At 39.5% G+C, this 15156-nt stretch overlaps 1 protein-coding gene across 1 annotated transcript in view; it reads left to right on the top strand.

Annotated features, from left to right (window-relative positions):
* Nucleotides 1-1309: 1309 nt before the first annotated feature.
* Nucleotides 1310-15156, top strand: part of ATP2B1 (ATPase plasma membrane Ca2+ transporting 1) — a gene marked incomplete in the record, with an annotated part of 70462 nt that continues 56615 nt past the window's right edge. The window contains 1 exon segment of the mRNA XM_072401233.1: nt 1310-1568.

The raw sequence follows: 15156 nt of genomic DNA, 5'->3' as shown, positions 1-15156 counted from the left end.
AGGGTGTCACATGCCCTTGTTTTAAATGGTTTAAAGTAGTTGTACAAGAGGGCTTTAAATGATTATTTAAAATGAGAGATTGTTAGTATAAAGCAGTGTTTCTCAAAACCCCCCCCAGAGGTTCCTCAAGAGTTAGTTTGGGGTTCTTTGAGCAAGTAGCAGCTCTCAGGTGGGTTTAGCTGACACTATAGATCTTTTTGGCTATCTGTAAGGCCAGCAATGAGGCATTCTTCACCCTAGTATACCATGATCTGTGGATACAGTATTTCTAGCAGGGTTCCCTTATTTAAAGGTTATTATTATTATTATACAGGATTTATATAGCACTGTTCAATAAATAGGGGTTGCAAATGACACAGATACAGCAACACGGGAGGAGAGGACCCTGCCCTGAAGAGCTTACAATCTAAGAGGTGGGGGAAGTGACACACAATAGGAGGGGAGATATGGAATGGTGGGAAGCAGTGGTTTCAGAAGAAAGGGATTCCTCCATGTTATAAGGACAGAACAGCTGGCCTAGGTTGCTGCAATATGAACACAAGCACAGTGATTCTGCACAGTATTATTTGTATACGGCCCAGGCATTATCTGCTCCCCAGCATGCACACAGTGAATGTTGGTGTGAATGTCAGTATCCTCCTGTCATAGTGGCTGTGAGAATAGCTGACAAAGGAATTTGTTCGGCACGCTGCTCCCCACAGATAAGAGGAATGAGGGAGCAGTGTGTCAGAGCTGTAGATAAGGGCAGGTCAATGTACAGCGCCACGCTCTATGACAGCTCGTCTCCTGTGACCTAGGCCTGCCTACCCCAGTCACAACCATTGATTCGGTACTCCGGCTGGTGCCCGCGCCATATGCATCCCCACACACACTCATACACAATGCACAGGGCGAGACGTCATGGAAAGAAGTGCGTCAAGACCAATTATGTAGCGGGAATGGCTCAGGTGGGCGTGTCCAGAGTGAGGCAATGGGAGCGCGGTGCGCGCGGCCACTGGCAGTGCCTGCTTCAGGGAGCGGACCAATGTCCGAGCGGAGGCGCTGAGGACGGACGTCACCAGCCCGGTGAGCGAGGAGCACGTGACGGCCGCGGGCAGCACGGGGCGGGAGGGCAGTGAGAGGGGTGTGAGGAGGGGCGGCTTCCTCAGAGTCACACGGCCGCTTCTCTTCCCGCTCCTCCCAGCGTGCAATTAAAAAAATAGAGGCTGTGTCCTGCTTCCCCGGAGTTCCCTGTGCCGGTGTGACAGCAGCGGGGATGTGCGGTGCGTAAGGTGCGGTGTACGGGAGAGGTGCTGTGCCCGGCCGGCTCTGTGCTTGTCATTTCAGTCAGGTTTAGTGCTGCTCGCCGGTCCTCCCCCCCTCCCTCCTCCTGTTCAGTCATATTGTCCTCACCACTCCCCCTCCTCCCTCCCCCATCGCTCTCCAGCTTCTGCCGCCTTCAGTCTGCGTGTGAGGGAGAGAGCGGCCGGCGGGGGAGCCGGGGGACACCATGCTGTGATCAGGAGGCGCCTCCTCTCTCCCCCACAACTCCCGGGATACGGGCTCCACCTGCCGCCTCCGGCACACAGGTAAGGCACGGGATGGAGGGGCGGCCGTGTCGGTGAGCTGGGCTCTCTTCTCGCCATATTGCCCGTGTCATTGACAGGTGCGGGCTGTGCCCTTTGTACTGCAGTGCCAGGCACCGATCCCCCTTTGTCACGGAGCGGATGCCTCCAGCACAGCAGGCCGGTGCCATTGCCGCTTGTGATGGTTGTGGTGGAATGATCAGGAAGTGGTTGTTATGGCAGCAGCACGGGCATCCTGACATTGCGGTGGGCATTTGGCCCGGGGCTAGCTGGGAAGGTCGGAGGGGCTGACCGGTTGATGGGGATGTGAGCCGCATTATTCACAGCTTGCTTTGACCTTGACTTAGATTTGTACCCATGTGATGGTATCGCCTGTCATTGGAAAATACACCCCCCCCCCCCCGGGACAATGGAGGAGCTGGAATATCCCGAGCCACTTGCTTTTCCTATAGCAGGGTCAGATAATAGAGAGGAATCGTCAAGGAGCTGTGTGTGGTCAGTGCAGATTTGTAGGATGAGCTCTGCCTTCCATACACATCCCCTTGTATGTGCTGATTGTATGTTCTCCTCATAGGGGGATCCATAGCAGTGATCATGGGGAAGGCAGCCCTGCTAAATGAAGTCTACTTGTCAACCTTTTTGTGTGTGCTGCTCGGATTAAGTAGCCTGGATTAGTCTCCTGGCTACTTACTATTTCAGATGGTGAGCTTCCCTGTGCTTTATATGCCAGGGACACCGCTATAATCTGCATGCTAGCAGCTACCGCTTCCACTTTCATGACCAATTCTAAGCCCTCATTGTATTGTGGATAACCTCTAAATGAATACATTCCGAGATAGTATTGTTTTCTACAGGCGTATTGTCTCCAGAAAAGAAAAATATTTTTTTAATGTACTGTGCTTGTTGCCTTGTCCTTGGAGTCCATCTGTTTTTAGCTATAGAATGTTATCAGCCAGGTATATTAGACAAAACAGAAATCTGCCAAGTATATTTTAGATTCATCTGAACAAATGAATAAAAATATGGCCAACACCGGAGGAGCTGCAGGTGTCCTGTCATGATAAAAGAGAGTGATTGAATGCTCCACTGGGGCTGATTTTCCAGTGATTGGGGGTCTCTGGCAGCAAATTTTATGGAGGAAACGTTTGTTAGCACAACCCAAAATGTAGATGTTGGTATAAATAAGGGCTTGGGCGCTGTTTAAAGATGCATGATGCCCGACACTGAACCGTACATCTGTTGCCATCATTGAATTGCTGTGTTCATTGAGTCAAGTGTCACAACTTGATCGGTTAGAATGAATATCGACATCATGCATTTGGAATACATTTCTTATATGCACTTGCTTTTCAGAGCTACTAATTCCTCAGGTAATCGCTGGTGCTGAGCTTTGATCTTTTTCCTTTGATCCTGTAGCTCATGCAATCCTTGACTTGTAGGGTGGCTAAAATGGTGGGATTTTAGTTCAAGGAATTGTCAGTGCTGCTTTTTTATATTGCCTGTCTGTAACACTGGCTGCCCATTGAGATTGTTCTGCTAAAGAGATTGGTATTATTTTGTTTTATCTTCCACCAAATACCTCCTAACACCCCATTAACCTTAGTTCTTGGTGTATTTTTTGTATGACCGTGCTTACCCTTAAGATGAGACGTTGTCCTTGAATGCTCTGTTAGGATTTCCTTTAAATATTTTACCCATGAAATGGTTTATGCTTGTAGTTGTTTGAGCGTGGCATTGTAGTATGGTTTTCTTTGTAATTGTACACTTCCAACTACTACTCTTTGTAAAATTGCAAAGAATTTTTATTTTTTTGTTCACTTTATTATTTTCTACCGGTTTGTTTATCTTGGGAGCTCAAACATGGACATTTTCCTGCCATTATTCTGTCTATCACTTCCCCCAAAAGATAAGATTGTCTCACCTTCTGCTGCATTGTTCAGAATATGAATGCAATAAATGTACCCTGATAGAGCAATAACCTCTTTCTAATTGCTGTGGCATGTGTAAGGCTTGAATCTCAAGAAGAGCTACCTTTTAAATCTACAATCCTGAAGAGGTTTACTGCAATCTTTTTGGGTGACAAAGCATTATTACCTATCTGCTAATACGAAGAGTCTGATTTTTGAATTGCATAGCTTTTGGTATGGCCTAATAGGTGCACACATTTGCAAAACTTTTTTTGTCATGGTATGGGGCTATTCAGTAAATCTGTATAGTCGCAAACATTTAGTACCTTCTCCCTAATTCGTATCCAGATTGATCTAGAAATCTTTAAAATAACATCTCTATTTATAAAGCCACGAATTTGACATTTACTGAAACGTTCCCTGGTGGAGAATCAATTACTGCCATTGAAACACATGGACCTAGAAGATTCTGCACCAGGGAATGTTTCAGTAAATGTCAGGTTCACTGCTTTATAAATAGACCCCGTTGTATTGAAGTTACTTAAAATCTTCAATGATTTTGTACATAAAAATGCTTCCCGTGTTCAGCCATACAATATAGTTAGTTAATACCACTTTTTGCAGCTGGTAGAACTGCAGTTTCATGGTCATCTCTTGTCTGTGAATCATCCGAGCCACTTTTTGTCCTCTTTGTGTGCAGGTCACTACCTGAATTTCTTCTGTTGCTCAGTTCCTGATACATGTTGGGGTGACAGTACTGTGGTCAGAGCTTTATTCGCTCTTGGAGGGCTGGCATTCCCTTAGCATGAAGAAATGTCTAGTAATAATAATAGTGTATCCAATTTGTTAGGGTACATTTTTTGAACATCATTACTGGATAATTAAAGCAAAATGTTAGTCTCTAGTATTAAGTCCAAGTCAGTGTTTTTTTATCCTCCCCCATAACACCTGTTTCCATTCCACTGAGATCTGCAGACTGCTCACTGCAGAGAAGCTTCCTCCTGTCACATCTAGTTCCTTCTGCATGTGTGCTCAGGGATCTTCTGTCAATACAGTAGAAGGTCCAGTCCCCTCGGGTATAAAATTAGGAATGAATACAAACATACTATGAGACAAGCAAGACCTGTTGGGGAAGATGTTCCTGAAGGGGTTTTCTGATGCTTAGCAAGTCACACAGCAAAGGTCTTGGCCGAGTGCGGACAGGCAAATGTGTCGCTTGTTAGGGGTGATGGGGGAGGGGCACCAGAATCCACAATTTAAGCTTTTATTTATATTTTTAATGTTAACATATCCATTATTTAGCACTTGTCATTTCTAGAGAATGTACTAGTTTCTGTGTGTGTATATGTGATGCAGTTTTTGTGATTGACAACTGATGATCACCAAGATGAAACCCTTCCCATAATAGGTGAAAACTCTTAGGATTTTTTTTCCCTCCCTTAAAGTAAAAAGAGAGCTAAAAGCTCTTCATTGTAGTTGCTGTAGCCACTGCAGAGTACAGTTATAAAAAGATATGCTTAAATGAATAGGTTGGTAACAAAGCAACACAGTCTCTGTGTAACAGATCATCAGTTGTAATGTAAAAAAAAAAAAAAAAGTGGACCCTGCAGCAGGAATGTAAAGCAAGCACTATTCGTTGCAAGCACATACTGCCAAATATTGTCTTGCATCTTGGGTCCTGAAACCACATAAAGGTACATATGCAAATACCGACTTAAAATGCTGATAGCTGTTCCCATATGGCCAGCCTGTGTTTTGGAACTAAAACTAAATTAAAATAATACATAGGCTAACTACTGTGCTAAGCAGTAATAGGCAGGATGGGTGGCCCTGATGTTCTTGTTGCTTCTTGGTGGTTTAATGGAACATCTGGGATTTTGTAAATAGCAATGATTAGTATGAGAAGGTACATCAGGGTACCTTTACTTACACTCCTTGTGTAGGCATTGGTGTATAAATTTGCTTTAAAGAACATCACAGGTTAGTAAGTTAAAATAATTTCAAATACTCTTGGCATTAAAAGTTAAACCCTATGGTGTCCCCATAATATTCATGTGCATATGTTGTAACACCCCCATCTTGATGCTGATGCACAGTACTTCTGGCATCCTAACAATGAAAGTGATAGCTCTAATGTCTGTCTAAGTTTCCCATATATGTGTTATTCTGCAGTGTGTTATAAATGCTGCATGCTTTTGTTTTTGGCAATATTTATGCATGGCAGTGCATTTTGTTTGTTGTTGACCTCATTACCACTAAGAAAAGTGATCTACAGATCAACATGAATGTGACACCATTAGACATTGCTCTGCATGCTTTTTCTGACGTCCTTGTATTTTACACCCTGTGCGAAGCGCAATGAACCACATTACACTGAGCATGGTGGAAATTAAGCCTTAGCTGAAGAGGAGGTAACTTTTTTTTTCTTCCTAATATACAAAAACTAAATTGGGGTTTTGCATTTGCCAGCTGCAGGACTTATTTAGGGTAGCATTAGAGCTCATCACATACTAGTTTTTGCCTAACTTCAGGTTGCTTCTGAAGTCTGCCATAGAAACTTCTTTCTTTATAAGATTTGTAAATTAAACATACTTTTTTTATGTGTGTGCTATGTTTTACCATTCTGAAGTATAAATATTTTTAAAATCAGTGCATCAGGCAGTTACAAGCCTTGATGTGCACATTAAAAGCAGTTTGTTCCTGACCTCATTTCCTACTAATCCCTTATTTGTCACTTTTGTTAGAGGATCCTTTGTTACAGAACATTTTAGTTGGTTTGTATCAAGTTTCTTAAAAGCAGTCTGTGACACCACATTGCATGTGACTGGAATAGAACTGAGGTTTTCCATCTATAGAACCCACAAACATCTGTCATTGAAGGGTTTCCACTAGAGCAACCCATGCTTTTCTGCCTTGCCCTTTCAACAAGATTATTCATCAGGGAAAAATGTTACAGTTTTAAGTTGACTGATGCATTTTATTTTTGTTACAAAACATGGTTCATATTTACATAGCAACAGTTTTGTAAATAAAAAGGTGTAACTTTGTTGACTATAAATTATGCCCATTTATTCTCCATTTTTGGTATTTGTTGTTTTGAGTTAACATTTTAATGTATGCATAACTACAACTCTCTCATTGGGCAATCATCTTACTTCCTGTCCCAGAGATTCAATAGGAAGCAATTTACATCTCCTGAAAATGAGAAGAATTCACCTACTTAGACACTTATCAACAGTGCCACCAAAACAGTCTCCAGTGCAAATGGAGCGAATCTTCCCAATGGAAACTTGGAGAGTGGTAATTTAAAGCCATGTCCATTATTTTTAGGTTTATAAAACATTTTTATCAAGATCCACTTTTTATCAAGATCCACTTTAGGCCACAGGAAAAATACCAACTTTGTGGCTTTTGTGAAGGAACAGATTACCTGCAACAAGGGTTGGGCTTCCATGGTCAGTCCTGTTCTATTCAATCATGGGGGTGGCTTTTGCCTGATGGAAATAAATATTTATTTTATTTTAAATTAATAAAAAAAGTTGATTGAGATGTGACCCTTAAATTAGAATTAAAGCAAAAAAAAGCAGGGGTTCTTTATTACAGCCGTGTCTCTTCTGCAATAACATAATTTTAGCTACCTTTGCAATTAAGCTTAATTTGCCTCTCCTTGTACCTTTGCTTGGGTGATCTTTAGAGTTTTGTTTTTGTGGCCATACTGGAATGACATTCATTCCTGACAGCCAATTGTGCTGGGATTATGCACTGAGCTTGTGGAGCTCAGAAGATTGCGAGCAGGGATGCAAGTTTTATTGCAGAAGAGACTTTGCATGTCCCTTCCGCTATATTGATTCATGGTTAAATCTATTAAGCAAGAAGTGATTCTTTTCAGTGTCAATTGCTTGCCTTCGCAATCTCCATTCACAGTTTTCGTGAAAGCTAAAAGAAGTGAGCTGCAGCCAGGAGCCCTACTTTGGGGTGGACATGCTGCCATGATTGACAGAAAGCATTACTTGAAAAGATGGCTTTTTAAAGTAGATCCATCACCAACATTTTTAATTTACATAAAAGGATAGACAATCCTTTTTTTTTGGGGGGGGGAGTTAAACTTTTTTTTTTTTTTAATTAGTGGTAAATTTACGTTTTAATCTAAGTTACAGGTTTTCCTAAAGTTAACAAGACAGTTGATCTTTATGTCCTGGAGTTCTTCTAGTTTTTCAAATATCTGGTCAGAATACTGAAAAAATGTTAAATGTTTTTTTTTACTATCTTTTTATTTAGGAGCAATAATATTAGAGATATATAAAGGTCTCCTTTTATTTATGCTATTTTTCCTGTTTTTTTTTTTTTTTCTTGGTGTGAACCATTATTGAAATATATGTGTATATGTGTTTTATTTTTGTTTTTAAGCTTTTTTTTTATGCTTCACAAGTACCAAAAAGTATATCCTCAGTTGAATCTGTACTTTTGTCAGCTAATCGATTATAATTTATGTTGAGCTGTGCAAAGTGGGAATCCTTGGCAGAACCTATTTCTTCAATCCATTGAACAAAGATCTCACTTGGTGTGAATGGTGCAAAACCCAGCCCTGATAAGCAGTTATTAGAATTGTTATAGTAAGATGTTCTCTCTTGGTCCATTTCCAATGTCCAGATGGCTTTACTTTATTTGAAAGCCAAAGGATGCCTGCCACCCACACTCTGTTGATGAACTGTTTAAAGCTGAAATTCAAACAGAAAAAACACCAATTATTGCAGCGATCTTATTTTTATAAAATGGAAAAAAGTATTTTATTGAAAAGTAACTCATGCAACTTTCTGTATATTGGAGCTCAGACTGGGCAAAGGGGAAGCATCCCCCTTACTGTTTTGCAGTATTTAAGTGCAAAACTAAGAGTTTTAGTACCAACGAGTTTGTATTCCACTTTGTATACCACTCTGAGCGCATGTGCTTGGCTGGGTTATATAGTACTGCCACCCTTTATAGAGAATGGCACGGATGTCCTTTTAGATATTATTTTGTATCCGTGGTAGGAGGAATGCTCCCTTATTGTTGGTGTCCGTTGTAGGAGGAAAGCCTACGTTGCATTGGCATTCAAAGGAGTTTATCTTTATATTTGCGCCACGTTTTATGCTGCACCTCTTCTGCCCAGGTGACATGATGTGGCACATGATGGTATAATGGTGATCATCGCACAGGAGTTCACCTTGTCTGATAGCAGCATGTCACTGGATGCTCAGTGTTTCACCTGCTACCACTGTATTTAGTTGTTTCTGCTGACATGCAATTAGAAAGTCTTACATGCATGGGGCTGTTTTAGCAGGTTGTAGTTTGAAGTATTTTGCACTGCTGACCTCTGTATTACAGATTGGAAGCTCACTGAAAACTGTAAAGGCTTAATATTCTGAAAGCAAAAGGATTTATAGAATTTAGAACATGATATTCCTAATCTGATTAACTAAAAAATACTTGTATAACAAAACTGCAAAGCACTAACTTGTGATGAAAACGGCTTTCAGTTGAGTGTCTACAGCGTTTTTAAAATTCTGTGTGTTTACAGAAAACTGTTTGCATTTGAAGTGCATATTTGTGTATGAAAAGCTATCCATACTCAAATGCATGCATTTAACAAGAACAAGCTTCATTTGACCTGCTTTGTCTGTTTTTCAAATCCATGTCATTATGACATTCTGCACCCAAAGAAATGCAACATCAAGCAGGTCACACACCCTTGAACTGCTTACCTGACAACACAATAAATACATTTTTAACTTTCCCCAGGCAGTGTATAAGAAAATGTTTTTTTATTAATAAAAATAGAAAACCTATTTAGCAAACAAACTAAAATTATAGTGAACATTGGTAGTATATAAGGAAATGTCCTCTCTAAGAATCATTGGAATAAGGTTCTATTTATAAGATAGTGGTAGACTTTAACCTTAAAGGTTAGTGCTGGCAGAATGTACAATTTATGGACAGCAAAAAATATCAAGTGTCAATGGTTACTTACAGAAAGGTCCCAGGATCTGCCTACTTTAATATAATGTTTTAATGTACTTTAAAAAAATTCTACCCAATTTTGGAGTGGTTTTTTACAGTTAAAGAACCTTGTATATTTGAGGTTTTTGTTTTGTGTCAGTTAGTCCTTTAGTGGGACATTTTTGTTTATAAATACTTTATCAGGTTCTTCAATTTGTCGATCTGTAAATAAGGCGGTATCAGCTCATGGATTAAACGTACTAAAATCAGTGTATTTAATAAACATCCACACTGGCTAAATAGGGGGGGGGGGACATCTCAAATAATGGAAGGGAAATCAAAAAGTCCTAACAGGTTATCCATGTTTTTTCCTTTTAATTTTAAGTCAGGGCACTCTAATGGGAAAACAGTTTTCCAAAGTATTTCTCCTAAGGGCATGTATGTATTGGAATTTTAAGGTCACGCAGGGTCACATTGCCAAAAATTGTCACAACTAACTATTCAAAACCATGAATTTTAGTGTTTCCTATCCCTTGTTAAACTATGTATCATGCTTGTGTTTACATGTATAATTTAAATGTACATAAATATATGTAACACAAACTTACCTCTGGGATATAGTCGGTGTTTAATATCCCCAGCTGACGATTTCAGACAAATGGTGGCGATATCCCCCTTCCATTTCTACTCCCTAAATACCTAAACCCCAGCCCCTCCATGTTTTTCAGATGTTTTTTTTTCTTGTGCTGGGATGCCCTGGACAATGAAGAGTGTGTGCCAGGGTGTTAAAACTAAATTATTCAAAATGCTCTTTATAAGTGACCAACTCTTTAAAGTCTCACTAGATGAAATAAACAAAATTATAACGGCTGGGGTACTCCAGAAAAGCTCCAGAAAAGCCAGACTCTGCAGGGTAAAAACTACTTGCTTTCTTGCCAAGCGATCCTATTGTGAGTGCCATGGTATCTTAGGTATGTGAGACTGCTTCCTCTGCAGAATCCTAGAGACCTTAACAGGCCAAAAATACCAGTCCTACTGACAAATCCTAATCGGCATGAAGTTCTGCCCTCACCTGTTTTGCAGATATATGACTTAGAAGATAACATTCCCTATGTTCTGCTAAACTCTTACCTTACAGGCGTCTGTGCCTCAGGTTTATAAGGCTTTCGCCCACATTTTCACCATATTATACAAAGTGAAAAGGTTGCCATTGGCAGATGCTAGTTTTGGTTTTAAACTGTTAGGGTTTTCTCATGGCTCATGATTGAGGGACACAGCATTTCCTAATGGTAAATAGTGATTTTACAGCAAAGACATTTCAGTTTTCCTATTTTTAGAGTCCATCGTGAGATTTTGCTAACGCCTACCTTAATATGGGCAATTTTGCTTTAGATGTTTGGTACTTTTCCACAAGTGAGTAGGGCATATGCCATGGTTTATTAAGTAATGCTGTCCTAATTGCCTTTTAAGCTGTGAATTGTAAGGTAGGTTTTATTAGTGTGTATAATGTTTAGCTGCACATTAAATTTCCCAAGTCATAGCTGCAAATCTTCCAAGTGCCATTTAACATACAGCTAGCTTTAAATGCTGGGTCCACCATCAATCCTTGAGGGCAAGGATCCAAGAACTAGCATTAGGACAGCCTTAGCCTTAGCCTTGGCTTTGTGAACTTGTGTGTTTCTTGAATCCATTTGGGCTTTTTAAATTACCAAACAAAAATTACAGTAGTCAATGAAGATACTTTTAAAAAGGGATTTTTTGCAGCAATAGCTGCCCATCCATGGATTGAGCAGGGATGATTGTTTACGCTCCGTACCTCCTATGATTTAACTGAGAGGAAAATTTTTTTTTGAGTAGGCACAAAGCATGTGTCCATTTACAGGCAGCTAAAAGTCCTTTTCTAAATATTTGGTCCACCTGTAGCTAGGGATTTTTTCCAAACCTGGCCATTGGAAATATTTTATAGCCCATCTCTAGCTTTAGGCAACCCCTACCCCCCTCCTTGTGAAATAAAAGAACATATTCAATGCCTTTAATCCAACTATCCTGGGAGGTCTTCTGTGGCAGCTGTGGGTGGTTCTCACTCCTGTACAGAATGGTGGAAACATAGGGATAAATGAACACTGTTCTGTAAAGCAGTATTGTGAACCCAGGCTAGAGATTTTCCTCCAAGGATTGTGTCCATAACACTCTGGGCTCACTGGAAGCATTGGTGTACAACCACCTACAATTTACATGCTGAAGTAATGTAACATAAGCTACTCTTGGTGATTTAGGACCTACATTTGTAGCATTCGTTAACAATTGCTAATACTAACTCCAATTGCTTTAAATCACAAATGCGTATACATAGCCTGAAATACCTTTTATTAGAAATGTGATTGCTAAAGAGTTAATTTGGTGTTCAGTCAGCCTGCTGGATTCTCAAAGGAGAAAGCATTAACACGTTGGAAATGAACAGTATCAGCTAGACAGATGGTAGCAAATGCATGCTTTTGCCAGCAGCAAACACCATTTTAGTCATCCTCACACATACTACTAGAGCAGATGGAGTTGTTGGGTAGGAAAAAAGTTTACCACATCCTTGCTTTGAAGTGTAATTTTTGAATCCAGAGATGTTTAAAGACTGGCTTTACAGTTGTCAAGTACTTAAAAAAATATTTTTTTATAATATATTACCACCTAATATATGTGATTATGACTGACATATACAAATGTCAAGAAGGACCCCTTGTAGTTGTAAGCTTTTGTGTATCAGAACCTGCTAGTATCCACAGTGGGGTAAATAAGTATTGACTACATCAGTGTTTTTCCCAGTAGATATATTTTCAATGGGATATTTTGACACGAAATACGCCAGATGACAGTAAGAACCCAAGTAATCCACACATAAAAAGAAATCAAAACAAATATGTCCACAAATGAATGTATATGTAATAAAGTAGAATAGTATCAGGGATAAATATTGAACATGCTTACTGAAATATATCTAATGCTTCTATAGTAAGAAAGCCTTCATTGATAATGACAGCTTCAAGTTGCCTCCTGTATGAAGAAGCCAATCCCATGCTTTGCCTAAGTGTAATTTTGGCCCATTCCTAAAATTGTTACAGTTTTCTGATCTGGAACATTAAGACATGTGTTAACACAATTCTAATTAAAAAAACGTTAGTTAGTTAGTATAGCAATACTAACAATATACCAATTGTTGCTGCCGAGTCCAAGAAGGGTTATAAGGCCATTTCCAAACAATCCAAAATCCACCATTCTTCATATAGAAAGATTATTCATTAGTGAAATACATTTAGGACCGTTGCCAATGTTCTCTGAAGTTAACATCCATTAATATCCACCCCCCCCCCCCCCCCCCCGGGTCAGACCACTTAATTTTCAAAAAAAATAAATAGGAATACAGGACTACATCTTACTCTACAGGTCTCAATTATCATGGTAAATGTTTAAGTTCATGTCATTACAATTAGAAAGTCAATACTGGTCAAGTAGGGTTTGTTTGGAATGGTTGGCAGAAGAAAGACTAAAACAAAAAACAAAACATGGCAACATGGTACAAAGCACAACATTTCTGGAACAATATCCTTCGTACAGATGAGATCTCCTCCTGGGCAGCACAGTTTATGGAGTTCACGGTAAAGTGCACTGCTCTACAGCTCCGGCTCAGGGGACTTCTCACTAGCACCTCACAGGGCACAAAACATGATGATTATGAAAATCCTGAGTTTATTTATAGGTGCTCACAATCTAATGTCCCTACAATTTTCATATATCAACATAATCTGAAGCGAATTTTGAAAGGGAACCATTTAACCTAAATTGCATATATCTGGGAGAAAACCAAAGTGCCTAGTGTAAGGCAAGAGTGCTAGCCGCTAAGCCTTCATTCTTATGCCGGCTAAATAGAAAAATAAAAATCTTTGTGTAAAAGTACAGACCTTCACGTATGTTAAACGTTTACCAGTGTTTGATCTTTACTATGTAGACAGTTTCAATGTTGCTGATCAGGACTTATTGATCGTCAGCATTATTTAGAGCAGTGGTCGCCAACCTTTTGGACATCACAGGCCACTAAAATCTTGGATTCCGGACAGCGGATGCATAGGGAGCCATGTGTCGGTAAACTTCCCCCAAAGTGATGTCATTATACTGGAACCCACCCACTCTCCCATCGCAAAAAAAAAAAAAGTACAAAAGTTGCAGTGATTACAACATTTTGCTTTTGTGGACATCGGAGAGAGAGTGGTCCCAAAAGTTGCAGTGTGTAAGCATCAATTAGGTTTTATGACCAATAACTTGGTCTGCTGATTCGCCCTACAGTATCTATAAGTTTGTCCCAGACAGTCTTCTTGCAAAGATGTTTCCAGCTACTGGGAGGACCCCACTATTGGACATCTAATACCAAATCCTTCCTCTCTTTACTGGTTTTACTAAATGTAGATATATGTCCAAAATTTATAAGCATTTCCTTGCGGTTTTAGTTTGTATGTATTTTGGGGATAAAACTTTCGAGTTTTGTTTTCATGTGTCTTATATTATGCTTTATTGATTAGGTATTTATAGGAAAAAGGTCATATTTACTGCCCAGCTGTTATCTGGATAAATATTTCCAAATGATGGCAAACTGATTACATGACTTTTTGTTCTGAAGAGTTGCCAGATATAAATAAATGGTCACCATGTGTTTGGTTACTTGCAAGAGAATGGTCCTCACTGTGGCTTAAAAATCCAACATGCCGTAAATAGGGTCCGGTTTATGGCCTAATTTATAGACTAAGCATGCCTACTGCTGAATGACTGTTGACCTCATCGTATTTCCCCCCCACATTTTTCATTTTTACATTTACTTTCTAGAGCTTCACCTTAGTCTTGGTTTGATGCAGTAAATACAGTAGATTTTTACTGACGTCATGTCAACTACATCAGTAAAAGAATGTGTCTGTCTCAGTGTCTACTTATCATGAAAGAGCTTTTATCAGCTGTTTGAAAGAACTGAGAGGTAGGATTTGCATTTTATTTTTGTTTGGCAATATTTAGGATCTTTTTTTATTTTTGTGACCGATCAACAAGCTTATTTTGCTTTGTGGACAAGTTATCATTTTCCAGTTATCAGACCAAGAGGTTCTTTGTGACGCAGCCAACCTAGTTACTTTCTAAACCCCTGAGACTGAAATATAAAGAAAAGGAGTCTTTAGGGACAATGTTAGATGTTTTGCACTAGTAATAAAATGCATATAGTTTATAATGCCATGTGCTTGCCGTGTACAGCTTCTCCTGTAGCATACTCGGTGCTTAGATAAACAACTAATAATAAAAAAAAAAAAATATTGGCCTTGTTAGAGCATTATATTTATTGCAATATAACGGTTTTATTTTGACAATTCCCAGAAAAATCATTTGGTTGTTTTAATATACCCTTTAGGGATATTTATTTACTTTGGAGTAGTGGGGCATCTCAAGCATTATATGACATTCCTGTAGAGAACAATTTTTATTATAGGTGCTGATATAATTTGTGTCTTAAGCCATGTTTTCTGGTCAATATGCCTATTTAGGTTTTAGAAATCTTCTTTTAATATCAAATGTGCTCGGCAGTTAGACTACAACCGGTCACTGTAGGGTTGCCAGTGAGTAGCTAGCAATTGTTTAAATGTTTTCTTTCCCTGTAAACTTCACTTCTGCCAGACTTTTTATAG

The sequence above is a fragment of the Pyxicephalus adspersus genome, chromosome 2, assembly GCF_032062135.1.
Source record: "Pyxicephalus adspersus chromosome 2, UCB_Pads_2.0, whole genome shotgun sequence".
Lineage (NCBI taxonomy): Eukaryota > Metazoa > Chordata > Amphibia > Anura > Pyxicephalidae > Pyxicephalus > Pyxicephalus adspersus.
Note: the sequence above shows the minus strand (reverse complement) of the source record. Positions and strands in the feature narration are given on the sequence as shown.